General features: G+C 37.7%; 1 pseudogene; it reads left to right on the forward strand.

Annotated features, from left to right (window-relative positions):
• Positions 1-7182: 7182 nt before the first annotated feature.
• On the forward strand, positions 7183-22129 carry LOC131395315 (olfactory receptor 5A1-like; annotated as a pseudogene).
• The last annotated feature ends 4640 nt before the right edge of the window (positions 22130-26769 follow it).

Below are 26769 nucleotides of genomic sequence, written 5' to 3' on the forward strand. Positions count from 1 at the left end.
TGTCACAGATAATGAGATTTCTGACCAATTTATCCTGTCAGAATCACCTTAACCCACAACAATATGCACACAAATGCACTATAACAGAAATCATACCACCTTTGGACAAAGAATGCTTAATTTGACACAGATAATATACCAATATGGAACAATAGCTGACTCAATGCCACACAAACACAATAACTTTAAGTCCTGGAGGTTCATTAATTTCAGCCTACATGAGGAGTAGCCTCATTATTTACAATGTATCTGCAAGTATTTGTGAAACTTCAGTGTTTAGAAACTTGTTGCTTCTTTTCCCTTCTGAGATTGAGCTCTGTCTAATTGCAGGCTTCTGACCTTAAAGGGAGGTAACTGGCAGAGGCCCCCAGGAGTGTAGAAACCTTGTCTCCCAAATATTGATGCAGCATAATCCGGACATGGTAGTGTCCAACGTTTGTCCTGTGTTTCTGCCCAGAATGGGGATGAACAGAGAGAGAGGATGTGCCTTTGGACAGAAACAAAGCTCTACAAATGGTCTGATTGTGCCTCCTGGGAAGACCAGTCTGATACTGCTAACATCTGTCTAAGGCCTCTTTCACTGCTAATCATCTAATTAGTTTCTATTTACATCTTAGTCTCCACTAGCTGTAGTCTAAGGAAGGTGGAGGTGATTTGCATCATAAAAGGAATGAAATGAAGTATCTGATCCCTTCAGTGTCATTTATTTATGAGTCTGATGAGTTAATTTGTTGCATCTAGTGTCCAGTTGGGATGTGTGCTTGGAGATGATATTCAAAATCCATGTCACAGCCAACAATAATTTCTGATATTCAGGGACACAAAGCTCTCTTTCTCTCCCCCATTAAATCTGGAAAATTTACTCTTGGTTGACATAGCCAGTGGGATCATACTAGCAAAGCATTTCTGATATTTCAAGCATCTGAACATGTGCAATGTGAGAATATTTGTGTGAGAGTTCATTGTAATAACAGAGTTACTGAATACCCAATATTGCAGGAACAAATAGCAAATGTGGAAAGCTGGTATACATTCTTTCTTATCGTTTATGTTCAACATTTTATATCTTACAGAATGATAGTTGTTTGGGGTGATATAATGGGTGGAATATAATGATTGAGTTACTTTAATGCTCATATTTTCCAGGAAATCTCAAGGGCCAGGAAAGAAAATAGATAGTGAGATAGGCAGGGTTCTCAACTCTGACCAGTTTTCACTGTCTGAAGTAGGATGTAAAGTTGTGGTCCTTGTGGTTTGGTTAAAAAAAAGATGTGTAGCAACACTGTCTGTTGGTTTGCCAGATTGCTCAGACTTGAACAAACTAATATAAAACAGATGTCATTATATTTGCATATTATCCTTGGAGATTCATTGTGTTCTTGTTTTTTTGCTTCTTTTTTTTTTATTGAGGTAACATTGATTTATAACATTATATGAAATTCAGATGTACATCATTATTTTTGATTTGTTTAGACTACATCATGCTCATCACTCAAAGACTACTATCTGTCACCACACGTGTGCCTTTTTACTCTTTACTCTCGCTCTACCACTCATCCCCTCTGATAACCACAAATCCAATCTCTATGTCTATGTGTTTGTTGCTGTTATTGTTTTTATCTTACATTTATGGGTGAAATCATACAGTGTTGGGGTTTCTCTGTTAGACTTATTTCACTTACATAATACTTATCCTTAAGGTACATCCATGTTGTCACAAATGGCAAGATTTCATCTTTTTTATGTCTGAGTAGTATTCCATTGTGTATATATACCACATCTTTATCCATTCATCTATTGGTGGGCACTTGGCTTGCTTCCATGTCTTGGCTATTGTGAATAATGCTGTGGTGCTGAAAGAGTTGCATAAATCTTTTTTAATTGATTTCATGTTCTCTGGATAAATATGCAGTAGTGGAGTAGCTGGATCATAGGTTATTTCTATTTTTAATTTTTTGAGAAATCTCTATACTGTTGTTAATAGTGGTTGCACCAGTTTGCATTCCCACCAGCAGCGCATGCGGATTCCCTTTTCTCCACTTCCTCTCCAACACTTGTTATTTCTTGTCTTCTAAAGAATAGGCATTCTGACAGGTGTGAGGTGATATCTTACTGTAGTTTTGACTTGCATTTCCCTAAAAACTAGGGATGTTGAACATCATTACATGTGCCTGTAGGCCATCTGTATATGTACTTTGCAAAAATGTCTGTTCATATCCTCTGCCAGTTACTTGATTGGGTTGTTCATTTTTTGGTTGAGCTCTTTATGTATTTTGGAAATTAACCCCTTGTCAGATATATGATTTACAAATATTTTCCCCAGTTGGTAGGTCAATTTTTTCCTTTTATTGATTGTTTTCTTGGCCTTTTGTAAGCTTTTTCATTTTATGTACTACCAGCTTTTATTTTTTCTTTTGTTTTTCTTGCCTGAGGAGACATGATATTCAAAAGGATACTGCTAAAACCAGTGTCAAGGACCATACTGCCTATTTTTTTCCTAAGAATTTTATGGTTTCAGGTCTTATATTCAAGTCTTTAATTCATTTTGCATTAATTTTTGGATATGGTGTATGATGATCATCTGCTTTTATTCTTTTGCATGTGGCTGTCCACTTTTCTGTACACTGTTTATTGAAGAGACTTTCCTTTCTCCATTGTATGTTCTAGGCTTCTTTGTCAAAGATGAGCTGTCCATGGATGTGTGGATATATTTCTAGGCTCTCAATTCTGTTCCATTGATCTGTGTGTCTGTTTGTGTGCCAAAACCATGATATATTTATTACTATAGCTTTATAGTATATTTCAAATTCAGGGAGTGTAATACTTCCAGCTTTCTTATTTTTTCTCAGGATTGCTTTGGATATTCAGGGTCTTTTGTTGTTCCATATAAATTTTAGCATTCCTTGTTCTGTTTCTGTTAATATTGTCATTGGGTTTCTGATTGAGACTGCACTGAATCTGTAGATTGCTTTAGGTAATATGGAAATTTTAGCTATGTTCATTATTCCAATCCAAGATCATGGAATACCTTTCCATTGCTTTGTGTCTTCTTAATTTCTTTCAATAATATCGTATAGTTTTCAGTGTATAGGTCTTTCACCTCCTTGGTTGAATTTATTACTAGATCTTTTATTCTTTTTGCTGCAATTATAATTGGGGTTGTATTCTTGACTTCTCTTTCTGCTAGTTTGTTATTAATGTATAGAAAAGCAATTGATCTTTGTAAGTTGATTTTGTACCCTGCAACTTTGCTGTAGTTATTGATTATTTCTAATAGTTTTCTGGTGGATTCTTTAGGTTTTCCATATATAGGACCATATCATCTGCAAACAGTGACAGTTTCAGTTCTTCCTTTCCAATTTGGATACCTTTTATTTATTTTCATTGCCTAATTGCTCTGGCCAAAACCTCCAGTACTATGTTGATAGGAGTGGTGAGAGTGGGCAGCCTTGTCTTGTTCCTGTTCTCAGAGGAACGGCTTTCAGTTTTTCACCATTAAGTATGATGTTGGCTGTGGGTTTGTCAAATATGGCCTTTATTATGTTGAGGTACTATCCTTCTATACTCATGTTATTGAGAGTTTTTAATCATAAATGGATATTGGATCTTGTCAAATGTTTTCTCTGCATCTTTTGAGATGATCATGTGTTTTTTACTCCTCATTTTGTTAGTGTGGTTTATCACATTGATTGATTTGGCAATATTGATCCATCCCTGCATCCCTGGTTTAAATTCCACTTTACTATGGTGTGTGATCCTTTTAACATATTGCTGTATTTGATTTGCCAATATTTTGTTGAGGATTTTTACATCCGTGTTCATCAAAGATATCGGTCTTTAATTTTCCTTCTTTGTGTTGTTCCTTGTCTGATTTTGGTATCAGGGTAATGGTGGTCTCACAGAATGAGTTAGGAAGCATTCATGTTCTTCAGTTTTCTGGAATATTTTGAGAAGGACAGGTAGTAAATCCTCTTTGAATCTTTGGTAGAATTCTCCAGAGAAGCCATCTGATCCTAGACTTTTGTTTTTTGAGAGATTTTTGATTACTGTTTCAATCTCTTTACTTGTGATTGATCTTTTCATATTCTCTATTTCTTCTTGATTCAGTTTTGGGAGGTTGTATGTGTCTAAGTATTTATCCATTTCTTCCAGGTTATAAAATTTGTTGTCATATAGTTTTTCATAATATTATCTTTTAATCCATTGTCTATCTGTGGTGTCTGTTGTAATTTCTCCTCTGTCATTTCTAATTTATTTATTTAAGCCTTCTCTCTTTTTTTTTCTTAGTGAGTCTGGCTAAGCGTTTGTCAATTTTGTTTATCTTCTCGGAGAACCAGCTTTTAGTTTCATTGATCCTCTATATTATTTTTTTAGTTTCTATTTCATTTATTTCTGCTCTAATTTTTATTATTTCCCTCCTTCTGCTGATTTGGGGCTTTGTTTGCTCTTTTTTTTCTAGTTCTGTTGGTGTAATTTAAAATTACTTATTTGAGATTTTTCTTGTTAGTTGACGTAGGCCTGCATCACTCTACATTTCCATTTCAGAACTGCTTTCACTGCATCCCATAAGAGTTGGTATGTTGTATTTTCATTTGCATTTGTCTCCAGGTATTTTTAAATTTCTCCTTTGATTTATTCATTGATCCAGTGCTTGTTCAGTAGTATGTTGTTTAGTCTCCACCTATTTATGCCTTTCCCAGCTTTTTTTCTTGTAGTTTATTTCTAGTTTCATAACATTGTGGTTGGAAAATGTGCTTGATATAATTTCAATCTTCTTAAATTTATTGATGCTTGCCTTGTTTCCCAACATATGGTCTATCTTTGAGAACGTTCCACGTGCACTTGAGAAGAATGTGTATTCTGCTGGTTTTGGATGGAATATTCTATATACATCTATGAAGTCTATCTGATCAAGTGTTTCATTTAAGTTCATTATTTTCTTGTTGAGTTTCTATCTGGATGATCTCTCCACTGATGTAAGTGGGGTGGTGAGGTCTCCTACAATTATTGTGTTGTTGTTAATTTCTCCCTTTAGGTCTGTTAATAGTTCCTTTATACACTTTGGTGCTCCTGTGTTAGGTGCATACATTTTCATAAGCGTTATGTCCTCTTGGTGGAGTGTTCTTTTTATCATTATATACTATCTCTCTTTGTTTTCATTGTCTTTTTTATTTTGAAGTTGGCTTTGTCTGATGTAAGTATGGCAACACCTGCTTTATTTTGCTTGCTGTTTGCTTGGAGTATCATCTTCCAGCCCATCACTCTGAACCTGTCTTTGTCTTTAGAGCTGAGATGTGTTTCCTGGAGGCAGCATATTGTTGGGTCTTGTTTTTAATCCATCCAGCTACTTTGTGTCTTTTTTTTTAATAATATTTTTTTTGTGTGTGAGGAGATCAGCCTTGTGCTAACATCTGCCAATCCTCCTTTTTTTTTTTTTTGCTGAGGAAGACTGGCCCTGGGCTAACATCTGTGCCCATCTTTCTCCACTTTATATGGGACGCCACCACCGCATGGCTTGCCAAGCAGTGCACAAGCAGTGCATTGGTGCACGCCCGGGATCCGAACCAGCAAACCCTGGGCCACTGCAGTGGAGTGTGTGCACTTAACAGCTTGCACCACCAGGCCAGCCCCCTACTTTGTGTCTTTTGATTGGACTATTCAATCCATTTACATTTAGACTAATTATTTATATATCAGGGCTTATAATTGCCATTTTATCACTTGTTTTCCAGCGATTCTATATTTCCATTGTTTCCTTGCTAACTTGTTCTGATAGAGAGCTGCAATTTTCTGATTTTGTCTATTTATCTCCTTATTTAAAGCTTTGTAAACATTTACTTTTTTGTCAGTTATGAGGGCTTCTTTCATCATTTATTGTTGAGGGGGTCTAGTGTTGATGAACTCCCTCAAATTTGTTTATCTGGGAAAGCTTTTATTTCTCCATCATGTCTGAATAATAGTTTAGCTGGATAGAGGCTTATTGGCTGAAAGTTTTTGTCTTTCAGCATTTTGAATATGCCATTCCATTCTCTCCTAGACTGTATGGTTTCTGCTGAGAAATCCGCTGAAATTCTGATAGGGATTCCTTTGTAGATTGTTTTCTTCTGCCTTCCTGCTCTTAATATTTTATCTTTGTCTTTGACTTTTGCCAGTTTTACTGTTATATGCCTTGGAGAAGGTGTTTTTGCACTGATGTAATTAGGAGTTCTATTTGCTTCATGTACTTGTAAGTCCATTTCCTTCTGGAGGTTTGGGAAGTTCTCAGGTATTCTTTCTTTGAACAAGCTCTCTACTCCTTTCTTCCTCCCTTCTCCCTCTGGAATACCTATAATCCTTGTGTTACTTTTGCTGGTTGAGTTGGATATTTATCAAAGAATTTATTCATTTTTTTAAAAATCTTAGTTTTCTCTCCTCCTCCCTCTGAAGCATTTCTTGTTTCTATCCTGCAATTCACTTATTCTGTCCTCCATAATGTCAGCTCTATTTTTTAAGGATTCTAGATTTTTAAAAATCTCATTTAATTGTGTTCTTCATTTCCAGAATTTCTGTTTGGTTTTTTTAGAGTTTCAATCTCTTTGGCAAAGTATTCCTTCTTCTCACTAATTTTATTCCTAAGCTTATTGAACTGTCTTTATGAGTTTTCTTGTAACTCATTGAGTTTCTTTATGACAAATATTTTGAATACTCTGTCATTTAGATTGTAAATTTCTGTGACTTCAAGATTGGTTTCTGGAGACTTCTTATTTTCCTTTTGCTCTGAAGTGTTACTGTAGTTTTTCTTGGTGTTTGATGAAATGATTCTTTGCTGGTGCATTTGTGGTAGTATCAGGTCACAGATTCCACCTGCTGCTGCTAGAAATTGTGTGGGTGTGGCTGCTCTGCATTTGCGTGGGCTGGCCACCAGTGCTCAGGAGGTCTCTCTTGTGGGGGCATAGCCCCTGTGCCTCTGTGCTCAGTGGAAGGATTGCACAGCCACAGGACAGCACTGTGCTCACTGGTGATTTGGTTGAGCCACTGTGCTTGGTGGGCAGGGCACCTTCACTAGGGCTACTCTGGGCAACTCGATGGGGAATATTCCCACTGGTGGGGCCGCTGGGGTACAGTGGATATGCCGGCAGACCTGGTGACCCCTCCAAAGGTGTTTGCATGCATGCTGGACTGCCCCCACCTCCTCTTACAGTCATGCAGGCTGCTGTGCTTGGTGAACAGTTCTTCATGGGAGCCGTGCCACAGCAGCTCAGTGGGAAACCTTCCCACTGGCAGGCCTGCTGGGGTATGGTTGGCACTCCTGTAGGCTGGGATAGCATTCATGCAAAGGTTAGGTTTCCCCTGTCTCCTCTTAGAGTCATGCTTGCCTTTATGTGAGGCTCCTTGACCTGGTTCACTGCTGCTGGGTAGGGAGAGGGGTAAACTCATCTATCTCCACTGCTTCTCAGGGATCCAGTCCATCCATTTTCAGAGGTATAGCTGTATGGGTCTCTCAGGCACCCTGGTGTGTTTTATGGGTATCCTCTGTTGGTCAGTGAATGTCCATTTAGTTGTAATTCAGAGGGGGAGAGAAAAAGGGAACAGTTCACTCTGCAAAGTCACTGACATCACCCTGGACTTTTGTTTTGGGGGAAGTTTTTGATTACTGTTTCAATCTCTTTACTTGTGATTGATCTATTCAGATTCTCTATTTCTTTATGATTCAGTTTTGAGAAGTTGTATGGTTCTAAGAATTTATCCCTTTCTTCTCAGTTATGCAATTTTTTGGTATATAACTTTTCATAGTATTCTCTAATAATCCTTTGTGTTTCTGTGGTATCCATTGTAATTTCTCCTCTTCACTTCTAATTTTATTTAGTTGAGTGTTCCCTCTTTTTTTTTTAGTCAGTCTGGCTAAGGGTTTGTCAATGTTGTTTAACTTCTCAAACAACCAACTCTTAGTTTCATTGGTAATTTCTACTGTTTTTTTAGCCTCTATTTCATTTATTTCTACTCTAATTTTTATCATTTGCCTCCTTCTACTGACTTTGGGCTTTGTCTGTTCTTCTTTTTCTAGTTCTTTTAGGTGTAGTTTAAGATTACATATTGAGAGGGCCAGCCCGATGGCGCAGGTGGTTAAGTGTGCACACTCTGCTGTGGCAGCCCGGGGTTCGCCGGTTCAGATCCCAGGCATGCACCGATACACTGCTTGGCAAGCCATGCTGTGGCGGCATCCCACATAATGTGGAGGAAGTTGGGCACGGATGTTAGCCCAGGGCCAGTCTTCCTCAGCAAAAAGAGGAGGATTGGCAGATGTTAGCTCAGGGCTGATCTTCCTTACATAAAAAAAAAAAGATTACTTACTGAGAATTTTCTTATTTGTTGAGGTGGGCCTGCATTGCTATAAATTTCCCTGTTAGTACTGCTTTTGATGTATCACTTAAGAGCTGGTATGTTGCATTTTCATTTCCATTTGTCTCCAGGTATTTTTTATTTCTCCTTTGATTTCTTCATTGATTCAATGGTTGTTCAGTAACATGTTGTTCAATCTCCACATATTTGTGCCTTTCCCAACTTTTTTCTTGTAGTTGATTTCTAGTTTCATAGCATTGTGGTTGGAAAAGGTGCTTGATATGAGTTCAATCTTCCTAAATTTATTGATGTTTGCACTGTTTCCCAACACATGGTATCTCTTTGAGAATGTTCAGTGCACTCTTGAGAAGAATGTGTATTCTTCTGTTTTGGGATGGAATGTTCTATTTATATCTATTAAGGCCATCTGGTCTAGTGTTTCATTTAAGCCTGCTGTTTCTTTGTTGACTTTCTGTCTGGATGATGTATCCATTGACATAAGTGGGGTGTTGAGGTCCCCTACTATTATTGCATTGTTGTCAATTTCTCACTTTAGATCTGCTAGTAATTTCTTTATATACTTTTGTGCTCCTGTGTTAGCTACATATATATTAATAAATGTTATGTCTTCTTTGTGGAATGTCCCCTTTATCATAATATAATGGCTATCTTTGTCTCTTGTCATCTTTTTAAACTTGCATTCGGCTTTGTCTGACATAATTATGGCTACACTCACTTTTTTTGCATGTCATTTGTTTGGAATATCATCTTCCATCCCTTCACTTTGAGCCTATGTTTGTCTTTAGAGCTGAGATATATTTCCTGGAGGCAGCATATTGTTGGGTCTTGTTTTTTAATCCATCTAGCCACTCTGTGTCTCTTGATAGTGAATTCAATCCATTTTCATTTAGGGTGACTACTTATATATGAGGTCTTAATACTGCAGTTCTATCTCTTGTTTCCTGGTTGTTCTATATTTTCATTGTTTCTCTTCCCTTGTATTTATGACTGCCATTTCAGTTTGGTGGTTTTCTGTGGTGGTTTTCTAAATTTTCTCTTTATTTATTATTTGTGACTCTGCTCTGTTTTTTTGTATTTTGGTTACAATGAGGTTTGTATATACAAGATCTCACAATGAGATAGTCCACTTTCTGATAGCCTCTTATCTCCATTAGCCTAAGCAGGTTCCATCGTTTTCCCCTTCCCCTTCTGAATTACTGTTATCACAAATTATTCTGTTTTGTGTTGTGAGTTTGTGACTAAATTGAAGTGTTTCTAGTTACTTCTGATGCTTTCTTTCTATCTTTTGTGTTATAAATGTTTGCTAAGCTATTTTGACATAGAGTTGCAATTTTCTGATTTTGTCTGTCTAATGATATCCTTGCTCAAAACTGTGTAATCCTTTGCCTTTTTGTTTCATGTAGGAGGGCTCTCTTCATCATTTATTCTAAGGCAGGTATAGAGGTCATGAACTCCCTCAGTTTTTATTTATCTGTGAAAGCTTTTATTTCTCTGTCATATCTGAAGGATAATTTTTCTAGATAGAGTATTTTTGGATGATGGTTTTGTCTTTCAGGATTTTGAATATTTCCTTCCATTTTCTCCTTGCTTGTAAGATTTCTGCTTAGAAATCCACTGAAAGCCTGATGGGGAATCCTTTGTAGGTTATTTTCTTCTCTCTTCCTGTCCTTAATATTTTTTATTTGCCATTAATTTTTGCCAATTTTAATATTATGTGCCTTGGAGAAGGTGTTTTTGCATTGATGTTCTATTGGCTTCATGTAATTGTAAGTCCAATTCCTTCCCCAGGTTTGAGAAGTTTTCAGCTATTATTTACTTATATAAGTTCTCTGCTCTTTTCTCCCTCTTCTCCTCCTGGGATACCTGTTAATCCTTATGTTAATTTTCCTATTTAAGTCAGATGTTTCTTGAAGAATTTCTTCATTTTTTAAAAATCTTAGTTCCCTCTCTTTTTCCATCTGAATCATTTCTGTGTTTCTATCTTTCAGCTCACTAATTCTCCTCTCCATATGTTCTGCTCCATTTTTAATGCTTTCTACATTATTTTTCATCTCATTAATTGTGTTCTTCATCTCCAGAATTTCTGTTTAGTTTTTATTTAGAGTTTCAATCTCTTTGGTGATGTACTCTTTCTGTTCATTAATTTTATTCCTGATTTCATTGAACTGTCTTTCTGAGTTTTCTGGTAAGTAGTTGCATTGTTTTATGGCAGCTATTTTGAATTCTCTGTTAGTTAGATTGTAATCTTCTGTGACTTCAAGTTTGATTTCTAGAGAGTTGTCATTCTCTTATGTTCTGTCATGTTACTGTAGTTCTTCATGGTAAATGATCCTCTGCTGGCACATTTGTGGTAGTAACCACATTTCCTATTTGGGTATGGCTTTGGGTACTTTTGTTCTGAACTGCTTCTTGTTGTATTTGAGAGCCTGCACTTTCCACCCTCCACTGCCTCTGCTGGAGGTGTCATCAGTGCCCTCCTTGTGCAGCTTGAACCTCTAAGGTTGCTGGTGCCTTGCTGCTATGACATTGCTGCAGTCTCAAGTGTCGCTGTCAGGGTCACCAGGCTGTGAGCATTTGTGCTCTTCTGGGATAACCTGGGTCTCATGTTCCTAGACCAGCTCTCCTTGGGCTCTCCATGCCTAGGATACTGCTGCTTTATATACCATCGGCACTACTGCTCCCATGGTGGCTGGGGTTACTGGTTACACTGTTGCCAGGGGTGCTGGGTTCATGGGTGACACTGTCACTGATGGGGTCCCTGGGACCCAAGGATTGTATGCAGCCCCTGCTGCTGGTGGAGCTGATATTGGGGGTGCTGCCACTGGGTGCTGGACAAATGGTTCTCTTGTGGTTCTTGAAGCCTCTGGTCACCAGTTCCACCTGCCACCAATGGTGGGTTGCAGGGGCTAAGCAGGGAGAGGTTGTCAATGCTGTTCACTCCTGAAGCTAGTCTGTGCTACCTGGTGTGTTTTTAAAACTCAGGTCAGGGGGCCAGCCTGGTGGCATAGTGGTTAAGTGCGTGTGCTCCACTTTGGAGGCCCGGGCTTCACAGGTTCAGATCCTAGGTGTGCACCGATGCACTGCTTGTTCTGTGCTGTGGTGGCATCCCATATAAAATAGAGGAAGATGGGCACAGATGTTAGCCCAGGGACAATATTCCTCAGAAAAAGTTGAGGATTGGCATCAGATGTTATTTCAGGGCTAATTTTCCTCACACACACACACAAAAAAACAAAACTGAGGTCAGGGTGCCACGCCCCATCCATGAAAATCTGCGGTTTTTATACTGTCTTCACTGTTGGAAAGACCTGGCCAATGCAGGAGGAGGGGGAGGGATCCAATGGGGGACAGGAAGGGAGTAAGCTGCACCTGTTTTTTCTGCCCCCACAGTGACCACTCACAGGCATGTGTGGCAGATCCACAGGTAGACAGGGAGGGACACTAGTGAAAAAAGTCAGAGAAAGACAATGACTGTATTAGTTCACTCATATGTGGAAGATAAACAAACAAATACGTAGATATGGAGAATAGATAGCTACTTACTAGAGGAAAGGGTGAAGGCGTAAAGGGGTACATACGTCTGGTGAACAAGACTTCTAGTGATGAACATGATGTAGTCTATACAGAAGTTAATATACAACGATGTACACCTGAAATTCAACTAATGTTATAAACCAATGTGACCTCAATAAAATAAATCTAAAAAAATACTGAAAAAAAAAAGAAGTGCTTCTTGTACATTTGGAGAGAGAAGATAGAAAAGTGGGGTGGAGCGATGTGGAAGGTTCCTTCTTGGTTTTAGGAAGACTGAACATTATTTATCTTTTAAAAGTTTCTTACACACTTTGCCCAGTTCTCTCTCTTTTCCCTCTGTCTCTGCTGTTCTTCATACAATCATTTTCTCCTTCTCTGCTTCTCCATCTTTTACTCATTTCCCCCTTTAAACGAAGCATCAGGAGCCATGGGAGAGAAGAAGAGAGCTATTTATGTTCCTTCTTTTCTACTCCAAGTCTCTAGAAGGTGTTTCTGAATGTGACTCATCCATGGAGTCCCATCTAAAAGGAAAAAAAACATAACTGGTAGAAAATAAGAAGATAGAGAGTCAAGATTCCCTCTATTGCAGAGAGTCTGACTCAGCATTGTTGGAGATTTGATAAGTCCTGGTGTGTATCACAGGCAGAAGTTTTGGAGGATCATTCCTATGTTTTGGTGACATAATTTATTTTATGGATAACGAGGTTGACAGTGTTTTTTAAATGAGCCCCATGATTCTTGTAGGGTTAATGCAGGGTTCTTGGACGTAAAAATGTCTCAAAAGATGAACAGCCTGAAGGGAGATTTTGGAGTCTAACCAAGGAACCAATTAACATAGTTGGTCTCCCCTCTATCACCCAGGATGGAGGTTATTTACATCTTGCACAATTTTAGTTGCTCCTTTGTTGGGAGCTGTACTCCTAAGTCCTCTCTTAGATGTGAGAGAAGTCTCATAAGCATTTAAGGTCCTCTTCTCCCACAGCTGGATCATTTCTGAGGGAGGCTGGGTGAGCTAAACATTACCAACAAAAGGCCATGTGCTCATCTCAGAGTACTGATAGAGTGGGATACTCTCAGAGGCTGGAATTTGAAATATCTGTTGACAATTTCTGAATTCCTGGATAAACGGCAAAGAGAAAACTGTTGGAGCAGTTTTACAGAACATTCAGGTGAGTCATTAGGGGCTCTGTTCTAAGGAATGTGAGGGCCTAGGATCCAGGAAGAATTTCAAAGATTTACAAATAGCTCAATATCATTGTCCTTGAAGTCTAAGTTTTCTAAGGGGTCCTCTTCCATGGCAGCTCATTTAGCCTGAAAAGCAAATCTGTAAAAGGATGATCTAATTATGTAGGTTCTGTCAATGCACTTTGGCATAAAATGGGGAGCTGGAAAAGCTCTGAGACCTTTAATTAGTGTTTAAAAGGAGAAAACATAGACCAAAAGGAAGACTTGTGAGTAATTTTTGAGGGCTCTGTGGCACCTGAGTTGTTCCATTTAAAGGGTCAAATTTGAGCATTCTACAGAAGACTCTATGATTGAGTGGATCCAATGCAACTTTGATGAATATGTAAGGTCTTGAGGAAGTGAGGAACCAATAGTCAAGAATAATTATTATACTTAGTCTTCTGAGAGTAATCTTGTCCATATTATTTCTGATAAAGAGCTCTTCAGATTTTGTTTCTCGCCCTACAAGTATGTTGAACTTTTCCAAAGTCAACCAAATAAATATTAGGAAAAAATATTAATGAAATATCTTACAGAAGAAGTGCATGTCAAAGGGGCCACTTTTTCATGTTCTTTTTCTATTTCATTCTTTTTTTTTTCATTTACCAAGCAGAGTCAAATGGAGGTAAATATGAGGAGGGGGAATACCTGATGCCAAGAATGATGTGAGAAAAAAAATGAAGGAAGAGAGCCTAGATAAACTTTATCCCAAGATAAACTTTATCCATAACAAAAGAAGAAAGCTTAGGAGTCCTTGATACATAAGAGGAAAGTAAAAATAAGGTTGAATTTGAAATGATAGGCTCTGAGGTGGTTGAGGAAAACAATGTGGCAATTGAAGGGTGTTCTGGGATTCAGAATAGAATCATTGGTTTAGCATAGTTCTCTTTGTACAGTAGGGTTTGTTCTGGTAATTTTGTCTCTGAGGCATCTGCGGGCACAAGCTTTGGAGGGGTCACCATCTAAAGGCTGAGATGTCCCTTTCCCTCAGTTGCACCAGCATGTATTGCAAAACATTTTAATTTCTCCTTCTTTCTTCCTCCTGAAAGAAGATCAGTTCTCCTCCAGTTTGTCTCACTTACTTGGCAAGCAGTCAACATTACAGCTTTTTTGTCCATTTCCTCAAAAAGTATCTATGTGAAAATGTGTGGTGATCATGTTATTAACAGCATGTTCAATTACATTGTCCTTTCCCTGTCCATTTGTACAACAATACATTTGAAATGTTTCTGCCATTCTAGAGGTCTTTTGTGAGAAATTCTTAAAGAGAATATGCAGGGTCTACCCCAATTTCTAACTTCTTCCCCATGTCCAGCTGATGATCACTCACAAGAACTTATCTCTTTCTTTCTCATGCCATACATCATCTCTTCTTTTGTTTTGTCTTGATGGACTCATTTCTCATCTCACTTCCTGGGCTGTAGGCTCTTTATTGGATCATTTACATCATCCAAAACACCAAGTATAGTGCTTTTCACTGTATAGTTGTTTAGAAATAAGATTGATGGAGCAATAAATACATTTTAGTGAGTAGTTTAGTGCAGATATTTAAGATATGGTTCTGGAGTCAGACTGTCTGGCGTTGAATCCCAATTCTGCCCTTCATGGGTTGTGTGATCTTGAGTTATTTACTAGTCTGACACAGTCTCCTCATTTGTAAAATGGAAATAATAAGAGTACATATCTCATAAAGTTGTTGAAAATTAAAATAAGATAAAACACAAAAGCATTCAGAATTGCACCTGGAATATAGTACACACTGAATAAATATTAGCTACCTAATAACATGTCTGTATTTTCAGGCAAATTAAATCATGTTAGAAGGAAAAAAAAAAAAAGTAAATCAAGTAGCTTGGGGTTTTAGAAAAAAATAGCCACCGATAAACTGGATTAAACAACACTTTCCTAGAAATATTACTTGTAAAGATGTTTTTAGTAATATGGTGGGCGATATGTTCAAAAAACGGATAATGCTAGATAAAATCTAAACCACACTTTTCTCATGGCTGATCCAGTGAGAAAGCAGCTACATTTATCAAGGTACAGAAATGACAGGAAAAATGCAAACCTCGGAGGGTGGTGGGCTGGGACAAGCATTTTCCCAGGAGGATCTACTAATCTCTGGTAGCCTCTGTCCTGTGTTTAATGGGTAAATGTATGACTGGAAAGAGAAAAAGACAATGTGTGAGATTGGCTTAGGGACAACACCCTTTCCCCCAATGCCACTGAAAACAGGGACTCTCAAAGGGTGATATTCTCAGAGGGCAAATTAGAAAAAAATCTATTTCACAAAATGAGACACTGATATACAGTCCTCTCTTAGCTTTAGTTAGAGAGGGGGAGAAAAAGTCAAAAAAATCTTCCGTGATAATTCTTTTTGGAAAATTTATTTTTATTGAGATAAAATTCACGTATAACATTGTAAGTTTAAGGTGTTCAACGTGTTGATTTGATATATTTACATACTGCAATGTGCTTACCATCCCAGCGTTAGCTAACACCTCTATTATGTCACATAATTATATTTCTTTTTTTGTGATGGGGATAATTAAGATCTAGCCTATACGGAATTTGAAGTGATGCACATCTGAAATTTATATAATTTTAAAAACTAATGTTACTTCAATAAATAAAAGATATCTAGTCTCTGAGGAACATTGAAGTTTATAGGACTATTGTCTATAATCACTATGCTGTGCATTAGATCTCTAGGATTTATCTGGTAGTAAAAAGTTTATACCCTTAAAAAACACATCTCCAATTCCCCCACTCCCCTGTCTCTGGTAACCACCATTCTATTTGCTATTTTTACAAGTTTGACATTTTTAGAATCCACGTATAAGTCATATCACACAGTTTTGTGTTACTATGTCTGACATCTCGCTTAGTGTAATACCCTCAAGGTCCATCCATGTCGCTGCAATGGCAGGATTTCCTTCTTCTTCATGACTCAGTAATATGTGTGTGTTTGTATTTATATTTATATACATATATATGTATATATGTATATGTATACATGTATGCATGTGTGTGTATATATGTATATGTATATATGTGTATATGTATATATGTGTATATGTATATGCATATATATATATACACATATAGAACATATCATCCTTATCCATTCATGCATTGAAAGACACGTAGTTCCCATTTCTTGGCTATTGTGAATAATGGTGCAATAAACTTTTTGATATGTTTTTGATATCCTTTATTCATTTCCTTTGGATATATACCCAGAAGTGGAATTGCTGGATCAAATTGCAGTTCTATTTTTAATTTTTTGAGGAAATTCCATACTTTTTTCCATAGTAGCTGAACCAATTTACATTCCCTTGACGGTGTATGAGGGTTTCCTTATCTCCAAATCCTCGTCAACACTTGTTCTCTCTTGTCTTCTTGATGATAGCCATTCTAACAGATGTGAGATGATATCTCATTGTGGTTTTGATTTGCATTTCCCTGATGATTAGTGGTATTTAGCATCTTTTTATGTACCTGCTGGCCACTGAATTTTTTTTGGAAAAATGTCTATTTGGTTCCATTGCCCATTTTTTAATCAGATTGTTTGACATTGGTTTTTGAGTTGTATGAGTTCTTTAAATATGTTAGATAATAACCTCTTATCTGATATGTGGACTGCAAATAATTTCTCCCATTCTATAGGATGCCTTTGATTTTTTTTGATTGTTTCTTTTGCTGTGTAGAAGATTTTTAGTTTGATGTAGTCTCACTTGTTGATTTTTGCGTGTGTTTCTTGTGCTTTTGGTGTCATAACACAAAATTATTTGCCAAGATCAACGTCAAGGAGCTTTTCCTCTATTTTTTCCTCTAAGAGTTTTATGGTTTTAGGTCTTATGTTTAAATCTTTAACTCATTTCAAATTAAGTTCTGTGAGTGGTGTAAGTAAGGGGTCTGGAGTTTTCTCTGCCTTTGTATGGGTCACCCTCTCCACTCTTCTTGCTCCCTCTGGTGGCTGAATTCTTAAGCTATTGTGTCTTTGGTTGATACCACTCACCAGGCTGGCTACTGGAAACCTCTTTTCTGTTTTCCAGAAGGTGGCACTCTGGCTCATGTTTGTGGTTTCTCACTTGTCCACTGACCAGGTCTATTTTTCTGAAAACTCTCAGTTTACCAGATTTGCTTTCACTGCTACATTCAGAAATATACACAAGGAGCCAGTTGCAGAGTGGGGGGAGGTGTGGGTTTAGCACTGGGGGGTTGGGTGTTCCAGTGGATCTGGAGGAGAGATCCTTTGGTGAGGTACTCCTAGAGGCTCATGGGTAGACTTCCTGCTGAAATCCTTAGCCCCTCTGCACCTTTAATTCTCTTTGATCTTTCTATCTGCCTCTTACCTGATCTTCCTCTCCCTCCACACCTGGACTTTCTGTCTCAATAGTCTACATACCTCTAGAGAGAAAGGAGTTCCTCAGCTGCCTCCAGCAATGCCAGGGTAGCTGGGCATTCACTTGCTGCTCTTTTTCCTGTGAAAGAGAGATTCACAGTGATGAGTAGTTCAGCCCGTGCAGTGTTACCTTGAAGATGGTTGTGCTGGAAAGCTCCTCTAACTGTCGCCACTGTGACAAACTCACACCTTTTTCTGCTCCAATAGTGCACTGGAATCCCTTCTGAGGAAGACTAGGCTTCCACAAAATCTGTCTCATTCATAGTTGTCATCAGTACTGCCCAGGCTTTACCTGGACGTGACCAAGATGGGTTAGGACAGGTTCACTGGCTCCTGCTGGCTCTGCAGCCCATACCAAGATCTGTCTGCCTCTTACTGGATACACAGTGGGCAAGATTCCTCCTGGGTCCCTTGGCATTTGGTGCTGGATACTACAACTCCCACAAAGGCCTTTGTTGTGGACGGATGCCTAATTCATTGTTACAATAGACGGACGAATACAAGGAACATCTTTTGTCACTATGATGCTGCTGTCACTCCTCTCCTGATAATTTTTAATCTCATCTGTCTACTTATGTAGATATACAGCCTAAATATTATCATTATTGTGGTGCCAAAAAACTGCAAGTCAAAATTTTTATTTAAAGGGATTCTGGGGTTGGTGTTGTCCCCAAGGTATCTGACAGAAGTTATATAAACAATTTCTGAAGCAACAGATTTTAAACACAAGCATCGTAGATTCCCACAGATAACTTTTAAAGAAACATGAACTTAAGATAAAAAAAAGCACTAAACACACAAATAAACAGGGCACCTGAGCAAGAGTCAGCAATATCGTTAAACTATGGAATCAGACTGGCAAAAGTATGTTTTTTTGGTTTTATTTGCTGAGGAAGATTCACCCTGAGCTAACATCTGTTGCCAATCTTCCCTTTTTGCTAGAGGAGCATTTGCCCTGAGCTAACATCGTGCCAATAAATCTGTTTTGTATGTGGAACTCTTCCACAGTATGGCCACTGACAAGTGGTGTAGGTCTGAGCCCGGGAACCAAACCAAGGCCGCTGAAGTGGAGCACGCCAAACTTAACCCACTAGGCACGGGGGCTGGCCCCCAAATCTGTGTATTTTAATTAGAGATAATAATAATTCCAATGAGTATGTTTAATATGTTTAAATAAAGCTTGCTATGGAAAGTATGAGGAAACAATAAGAGACTATCAAAGTTGACCATTTGTGAAAAGAACAAGATGGAACATCTGGAGAGAAAATAACATACTATGATTGAAAACAGCCAATTAGCACAACTCATGATAGAATAAATTTACTAGAAGAGAGATCTGTAAAAATTAAACAGAACACAGTAGAGAAATACAAATAATGGATGTTTCAGTGATGAGGAAGGTAAAGGAAGAAATTTCAACACACGTCTAACTGGGGTTCCAAAGGGATATAATACAAATATAGAGGCAATTTTCAGAGTACTATCTGTGTTTAGTAGATGGCACATGAGGCTTTAGGTCACTATATTGAATGAATGGACATTAGAGGAAGCTGTGAATATGTCCATGATTACAAAGAAAAGAATAGGTTACATTGTAGCTACTCTAATAACCTTTTTGTTGTCATGACTGTTGGTTAAGATGATGACAGTGATAATGATGAAAAATGCAATTTTTTGCTGTGTTCTCACAGAATTCTCCCTCCATTCAGTCTCCCTGTGGATAAAACCACAACTATGTCTGGGTTGATAATTACATAGTCTGCCTGCTACCATTTCTTGTTCTATGCTGTTGGAAAACATCTTGATTTTATTTTTTAATTAATCTCTTCATTCCTTCAGAATTTTTCTCAAAATAGTGCACCACGAAGTAATGATTGATCTGATTTTGGGAAATGAACACTTCTACATTACTTCTCAGACAACAACCTTATGCTTTTATGGATATTTTCTCCTTTCATTCATTTTTGGAATTAGAAGGCTGGTAAATGGTTGTAGAGAAGGAAGACATTCTGGATGGCTAATGTTGACAAAAATTTATAGTTTATAGACATAGCTTATTCCATTAATGTCACAGCTTTTCTCCGGGGAAATTTCCAAGACTTCTAATTTTACCCATGTGCACAACTCCCAGACAATATTTGACATCTATTTTCTACCTTTCACAGCTTCCCATGATTTTCTTTCCAGTTTGAGTTCATCTGAATAAGAATGTGTTTGTGTTGGGAGACATTGTAATAATAATCTGGAGAGATGACAGCTGTTGCATCTTGAAGATGGCATACAGTGCCTGGGGAAAAATATTCTTTTGGTTATTTACTATTTGGCCTGAATACTTAGTGCTTGCCTTCCCTCTGTTGGCTCCAATGAGAAAAAGAGAAATAACTTTCAGAAATCTTGTCTCAGTTTCCTATTCTCCATATCCTTTGCCTAAGCATCCTAACTCTTGCATGAGTTCAAGTCACTCTACTTTGTAGGAGAAGTCTTGACCTGTGAACCATGTAATAGAGTTGAATGTGATTGAGAATCCAATAAAACAATACGGGAAGGTGGTAAGTGGTTGCAATTTGTGGGGTCGAGGTTCCAGAATTTCCAACATTTTCAAAAGTATCACTGGCTCCAAGTAGGTCAAGAATCACTGTCCTAGACAGTTTAAGTCATAAGTATCTCTGTTTTGATGAAAGAAAAATCTGCACCTGCAAGGATGGGCACATAATGGCTCTTACAACATAGTCTTGTCTAACTTCTTACGAGCCTTCCTAGAGTCAGTAATTTGAGTAGGTCGTATCCACTTCCAAGCTGCTACTTGGTGTGTGACTCTTCCCACCATCCCATTGCATTATTCTTTCTTTTTCTTTTAAATAATATTTTTATTTATTTATTTATTTTTGGTGAGAAAGATTGGCTCTGAGCTAACATCTGTTGTCTGTCTTCCTCTTTTTGCAGAGGAAGACCATCCCTGAGCTAACATCTGTGCCCATCTTCCTCTATTGTGTATGTGGGACACCACCACAGCATGGCTCAATGAGCAACGCAGGTCCACACCCAGGATCCGGACTTGTGAACCCTGGGCTGCTGAAGCAGAACAGGTGAACTTACCACTATACCGCCAGGCCAGCCTGCATGATTCTTTATGAAATGCTTTATGAAAGTAGAAAGGAAGTTACAGAATTGTCCACCCTCCGTGATTACAGATTAATTGATTACTAGTTCAAAAGGGTATTTTAAAGAGCACTTGCTTCACCATCCTCATTTAACTATAAGGTCCAGCATGGAATTTTTCAAGCACTGAACTAATTTCAGAGCAATGACTGATCAGAATCATTCTGTTTCACTGTTTAGAGAGATGACAGTATTTTCCCAATTTAGTCTATTTCCAATTCTCAAATATTTGTAAAATTGGAATGGGAAAACAGGAATATAAGACATTTAGGAGGTGATGTACTAACGATGTCCACTTACTGTCTTTTGTCCCCAAAGAGAATGTTAGTATTTATGCAAGAAAATTTTTCAGTTAAGACACAGATTAACTTAACTCTGATGATTTAAGATGTATATTTAGTCACATGAATGACTGGAAAGAAATGAAGTGTATATATTTGTGTTTTTTCAGATTGTAGCCATTTCCTTCTCTCATCTTTTTCTCAGCGGGTGTCACCAAGCAGGGCCATTGAATGAAATAGAGATCACAACTCAGTGACTATGTTGTTCTCCTGGGATGCTCAGATGAAAAAGAGGTGCAGCTTATCCTCTTCCCAATCTTCTTAAGGATCTACTTTGTGACCCTTATGTGGAACTGGGGTCTCATCATGCTAATCAGGATGTACTCTCACCTGCACGCACCTATGTACTTTTTCATAAGTTCCTTGTCATTTGTATACATCTGCTATTCTCCTTCCATCACTACAGGGATGCTTTCAGACCTCTTTGAAGAATAAAAAATGATTTCATTCATTCCTGTGCCACCTAGTATTTTGTTGCATCCTGGATGTGTCTGACTGCATGCTGCCTCTTGGCCACCATAGCATATGACAGATATGCTGGTATTGGTAGGCGTCTGCAATACCTGGTCATCATGGCTCCTGGCCCCTGTCAGAAGATGGCTGCTGGGGCCAATGGAAGTGGTTTCCTTGGACACTTAGCTGAAACAGTCCCTTTCTTTCATCCCTACCACAGCGGGCCAAATATCACTCAACACTTTTTCTGTGGCATACCCCAGATTATTACCTTGTCTTGGTCCAATCCCTTCATCAGCCAAATTATTCTTTTTCTGGTAGCTAATTTTGTTGGATTTGGTTCTTTCCTTGATATCCTCTTATACTATGGTTTCATTGCCACTTCCATCATGATAATATATTTTGCCAAAGGTGGTGCCAAGGCCTTCAATACCTGTGCCACCCTCATGGTAGTTGTGACACTATTCTAGGGGACAAGCCTCTCTGTGTATCTGCATCCTAGGTCTAGCCACTCTGAGAAGCAGGACAAGGTGCTGTCAGTGTTCTATGTTATCCTCATCCCCATGTTAAACCCTCTGATCTATAGTCTGAGGAACATGGAGATCAAAGAGGCCCTCAAGAGGGTGATAAAGAGGGCAACACATTTACTTCTGTAGGAACAATATTTGCACAGGTGTTATTTCCCCTATAAAGAAAACAGGAGTAAGGAAATGTAAGTAACCTTTTGTCAGTCACAAGAATAGCTAAGTAGTGAAAAGAAGTGAAAACCTGTTTCTTGATTCCTGGTGCCATTATGTTTAGTGCCACCAGCAAGTGATCTGTCTGAGGCAAAGTCATCAACAAAGAACTAAGTCTAAAAGGCTTGTTTCCATGATTAGACCCAGGTATATATAACCATATATTTTTTTAACTGTTTGTTTATTGCAGTAACATTGGTTTATAACATTGTATAAATTTCAGGTGTACACCATTATACTTCTATTTCTGCATGGATTACAACATGTTTTCCTGTTCACCACCAAAATACTAATTACAATCCATCACCCCACACATGTGCCTAATTATCCACTTCACCCTCCTCCCTCCCCACTTCCCCTCTGGTAACCAACAATCCAGTCTCTGTCTCTATGTGTTTGTTTGTTGTTGTTATTATCTCCTACTTAATGAGTGAGATCATATGGTATTTGACCTTCTCCCTATGACTTATTTCACTTTGCATAATACCCTCAATGTCCATCCATGTTGTCACAAATGGCTGGATTTCATCGTTTCTTATGGCTGAGTAGTACGCCATTGTGTATATATACCACAACTTTTTTATCCATTCGTCCTTTGATGGGCACTTAGGTTGCTTCCAAGTCTTGGCTATTGTGAATAAGGCTGCAATGAACACAGGGCTGCATGTATCTTTATGCATTGGTGTTTTCACGTTCTTTGGAATAAGACCCAGTGGTGGAATAGCTAGATCGTATGGTAGTTTTATCCTTAATTTTTTGAGGAATCTCCATACTGTTTTCCACAGTGGCTGCACCAGTGTGCACTCCCACCAGCAGTGTATGAGAGTTCCCTTCTCTCCACATCCTCTCCAACACTTGTTGTTTCCTGTCTTGTTGATTATAGCCATTCTGATGGGCGTGAGGTGATATCTCATTGTAGTTTTGATTTGCATTTCCCTGATAGTTAATGATGTTGAACATCTTCTCATGTGCCTGTTGGCCATCTGTATATCTTCTTTGGAGAAATGTCGGTTCAGGTGTTTTGCCCATTTTTTAATTGGGTTATTAGTTTTTTGTTGTTGAGATGCATGTGTTCTTTATATATTTTGGAGATTAAGCCTTTATCAGATATATGGTTTGCAAATATCTTCTGCCAATTGTTAGGTTGTCTTTTCATTTTGTTGATGGTTTCCTTTGCTGTGCAGAAGATTTTAGTTTGATGTAGTGCCATTTATTTATTTTTTCTATTGTTTCTCTTGCCTGGTCAGACATGGTGCTTGAAAATATGTTGCTAAGACCGATGTCGAAGAGCGTACTGCCTATGTTTTCTTCCAGAAGTTTCATAGTTTCAGGTTTTACATTCAAGACTTTAATCCATTTTGAGTTAATTTTTGTCTATGGTGTAAGGTAATGGTCTACTTTCATTTTGTTTGCGTGTGGCTGTCCAGTTTTCCCAACACCATTTGTCGAAGAGACTTTCTTTTCTCCATTGTATGTCCTTGGCTCCTTTGTCAAAGATTAGCTGTCCATAGATGTGTGGGATTATTTCTGGGCTTTTGATTCTATTCCATTGATCTATGTGTCTATTTTTGTGCCAGTATCATGCTGTTTTGTTTACTATAGCTTTGTAGTATACTTTGAAATCAGGAAGTGTGATACCTCCAGCTGTGTTCTATTTTCTCAGGATTCCTTTAGCTATTCGGGGTCTTCTGTTGTTCCATATAAATTTTAGGATTCTTTGTTCTATTTCTGTGAGCAATGTTGTTGGAACTTTGATAGGGATTGCACTGAATCCGTAGATTGCTTTAGAAAGTATGGACATCTTAACTATGTTAATTCTTCCAATCCAAGAGCATGGAATATATTCCCATTTCTTTGTGTCTTCTTCACTTTCTTTCAGCAGTGTTTTATAGTTTTCGGTGTACAGATATTTCACCCCTTTGGTTAAGTTTATTCATAGGTATTTTATTCTTTTTGTTGCAGCTGTAAACGGGATTGTATTCTTAATTTCTCTTTTTGCTACTTTGCTGTTAGCATATAGAAATGCAACTGATTTTTGTATGTTGATTTTGTATCCTGCAATTTTACCATATTCATTTGTCACTTCTAGTTTTCTGGTGGATTCTTTAGGGTTTTCTATATATAAAATCAAGTCATCTGCAAATAGTGAGAGTTTCACTTCTTCCTTTCCAATTTGGATCCCTTTTATTTCTTTCTCTTGCCTGATTGGTCTGGCTAGGACTTCCAATACTATGTAAATAGGAGTGGTGAGAGTGGGCATCCTTGTCTGGTTCCTGTTCTTACAGGGATAGTTTTCAGTTTTTCACCATTAAGGATGATATTAGCTGTGGGTTTGTCATATATGGCCTTTATTATGTTGAGGTACTTTCTTTCTATATCCATTTTATTCAGAGTTTTTATCGTAAATCGATGCTGTATCTTGTCAAATGCTTTCTCTGCTTCTATTGAGATGATCATGTGATTTTTATTCTTCATTTTATTAATGTGGTGTGTCACGTTGATTAATTTGCGAATGTTGAACCATCTCTGCATCCCTGGAATAAATCCCACTTGATCATGGTGTATGATCTTTTTAATGTATTGTTGTATGCAATTTGCTAGTATTTTGTTGAGGAGTTTTGCATTGATGTTCATCAGTTATATTGGCCTGTAATCTTCTTTTTTTGTGTTGTCCTTGTCTGGTTTTGTTATCAGGGAAATGTCTGCTTCATAGAATGTGTTAGGGGGCTTCCCCCTTCCTCAATATTTTGGAAGAGTTTGAGAAGGATAGGTATTAAGTCTTCTTTGAATGTTTGGTAGAATTCACCAGGGAAACCATCTGGTCCTGGACTTTTATTTTTGGGCAGGCTTTTGATTACTGTTTCGATCTCCTTACTGGTGATTGTTCTATTCAAATTCTCTATTTCTTCTTGATCCAGTTTTGGAAGGTTGTATGATTCTAGAGATTTATCCATTTCTTCCAGATAGTCAAATTGGTTGACATATAACTTTTCATATCATTCTCTTGTAATGTTTTGTGTTTATGAGGTGTCTGTTGTAATTTCTCCTCTTTCATTTCTGATTTTACTTATTTGTGCCTTCTCTGTTTTTTTCTTGGTGAGTCTAGGTAAAGGTTTGTCAATTTTGTTTATCTTTTCAAAGAACCAGCTCTTTGTTTTATTATTTTTTTCTATTCTTATTTTAGTCTCTATTTCATTTATTTCTGCTCTGATTTTTATTATTTCCCTTCTTCTACTGATTTGGGGCTTTGTTTGTTCTTCTTTTTCCAGTTCCTTTAGGTGCATTGTTAGATTGTTTATTTGAGATTTTTCTTGTTTGCTGAGATAGGCCTGTATTGCTATAAACTTCCCTCTTAGAACCGCTTTTTCTGTATCCCATAAATTCTGGCATGTCGTATTTTCATTTTCATTTGTTTCCAGGTATTTTTTGATTTCTCCGTTGACCCAATCGTTGTTCAGTAGCATTTTGTTTAATCTCCACATATTTCTGTCTTTTCTGATTTATTTCCTATGGTTGATTTGTAGTTTCATACCGTTGTGGTCAGAAAAGATGCTTTGTATTATTTCAATCTTCTTAAATTTATGGAGTTTTGTTTTGGGGCCTAATATGTGATCAATCCTGGAGAATATTCCATGTGTATTTGAAAATAATGTGTAGTCTTCAGTTTTTGGATGAAATTTTCTGTACATATATACTTGGTCCATCTGTTCTAGTGTGTCATTTAAGGCCAATGTTTCCTTATTGATCTTCTGTTTGGATGATCTGTCCGTTGGTGTAAGTGGAGTTACACCAGTTAAAGTCCCCTACTATTATTGTGTTACTGTCTATTTCTCTTTTTATGTCTGTTAATAATTGCTTTATATATTTAGGTGCTCCTACGTTGGGTGCATAGATATTTACAAGTGTTATATCCTCTTGTTGGATTGTTCCCTTGATCATTATGTAATGCCATTCTTTGTCTCTTTTTACAGTTTTTGTTTTAAAGTCTATTTTATCTGATATGAGTATTGCTATGCCAGCTTTCTTTTCATTGCCATTTACTTGGAGTATCTTTTTCTATCCCATCGCTTTCAGTTTCTGAGTGTCTTTAGGTCTGAAGTGTGTCTTTCGTATGCAGCATATATATGGGTCTTGTTTTATTATCCAGTCAGCCACCCTATGCCTTTTAATTGGAGCATTTAGTCCATTGACATTTAAAATATCTATTGATAAGTGCGTACTTACATCCATTATTTAAGTTTTTTTTTCGCTGTTTTAGTAGTCCTTCTCTGTTCCTTTCTTCTTATCTTGATCTCTTCCCTTGTGGTTTGATGGCTTTTTTTTAGTATTATGTTTGAGTTCCTTTCTCTTGGTTTTTTGTGCATTTATTATAGGTTTCTGGTTTGTGATAACCATGAGGTCCATATACAGAACTGATGGTCTCCTTAGTTTGACCTCTGTCTGAAATCTCTACTCTTTAACTCCCCTCCTCCTACATTTTAAGTTTTTCATACCATATCTAACCTCTTTTTTGTGCATTTGTATCCATTACCCTCTTATCATGGAAATGGATCATTTTTCCTATTTGTGGTTT

This window comes from Diceros bicornis, chromosome 31 (genome assembly GCF_020826845.1).
Source record: "Diceros bicornis minor isolate mBicDic1 chromosome 31, mDicBic1.mat.cur, whole genome shotgun sequence".
NCBI classification, from domain to species: Eukaryota; Metazoa; Chordata; class Mammalia; order Perissodactyla; family Rhinocerotidae; genus Diceros; species Diceros bicornis.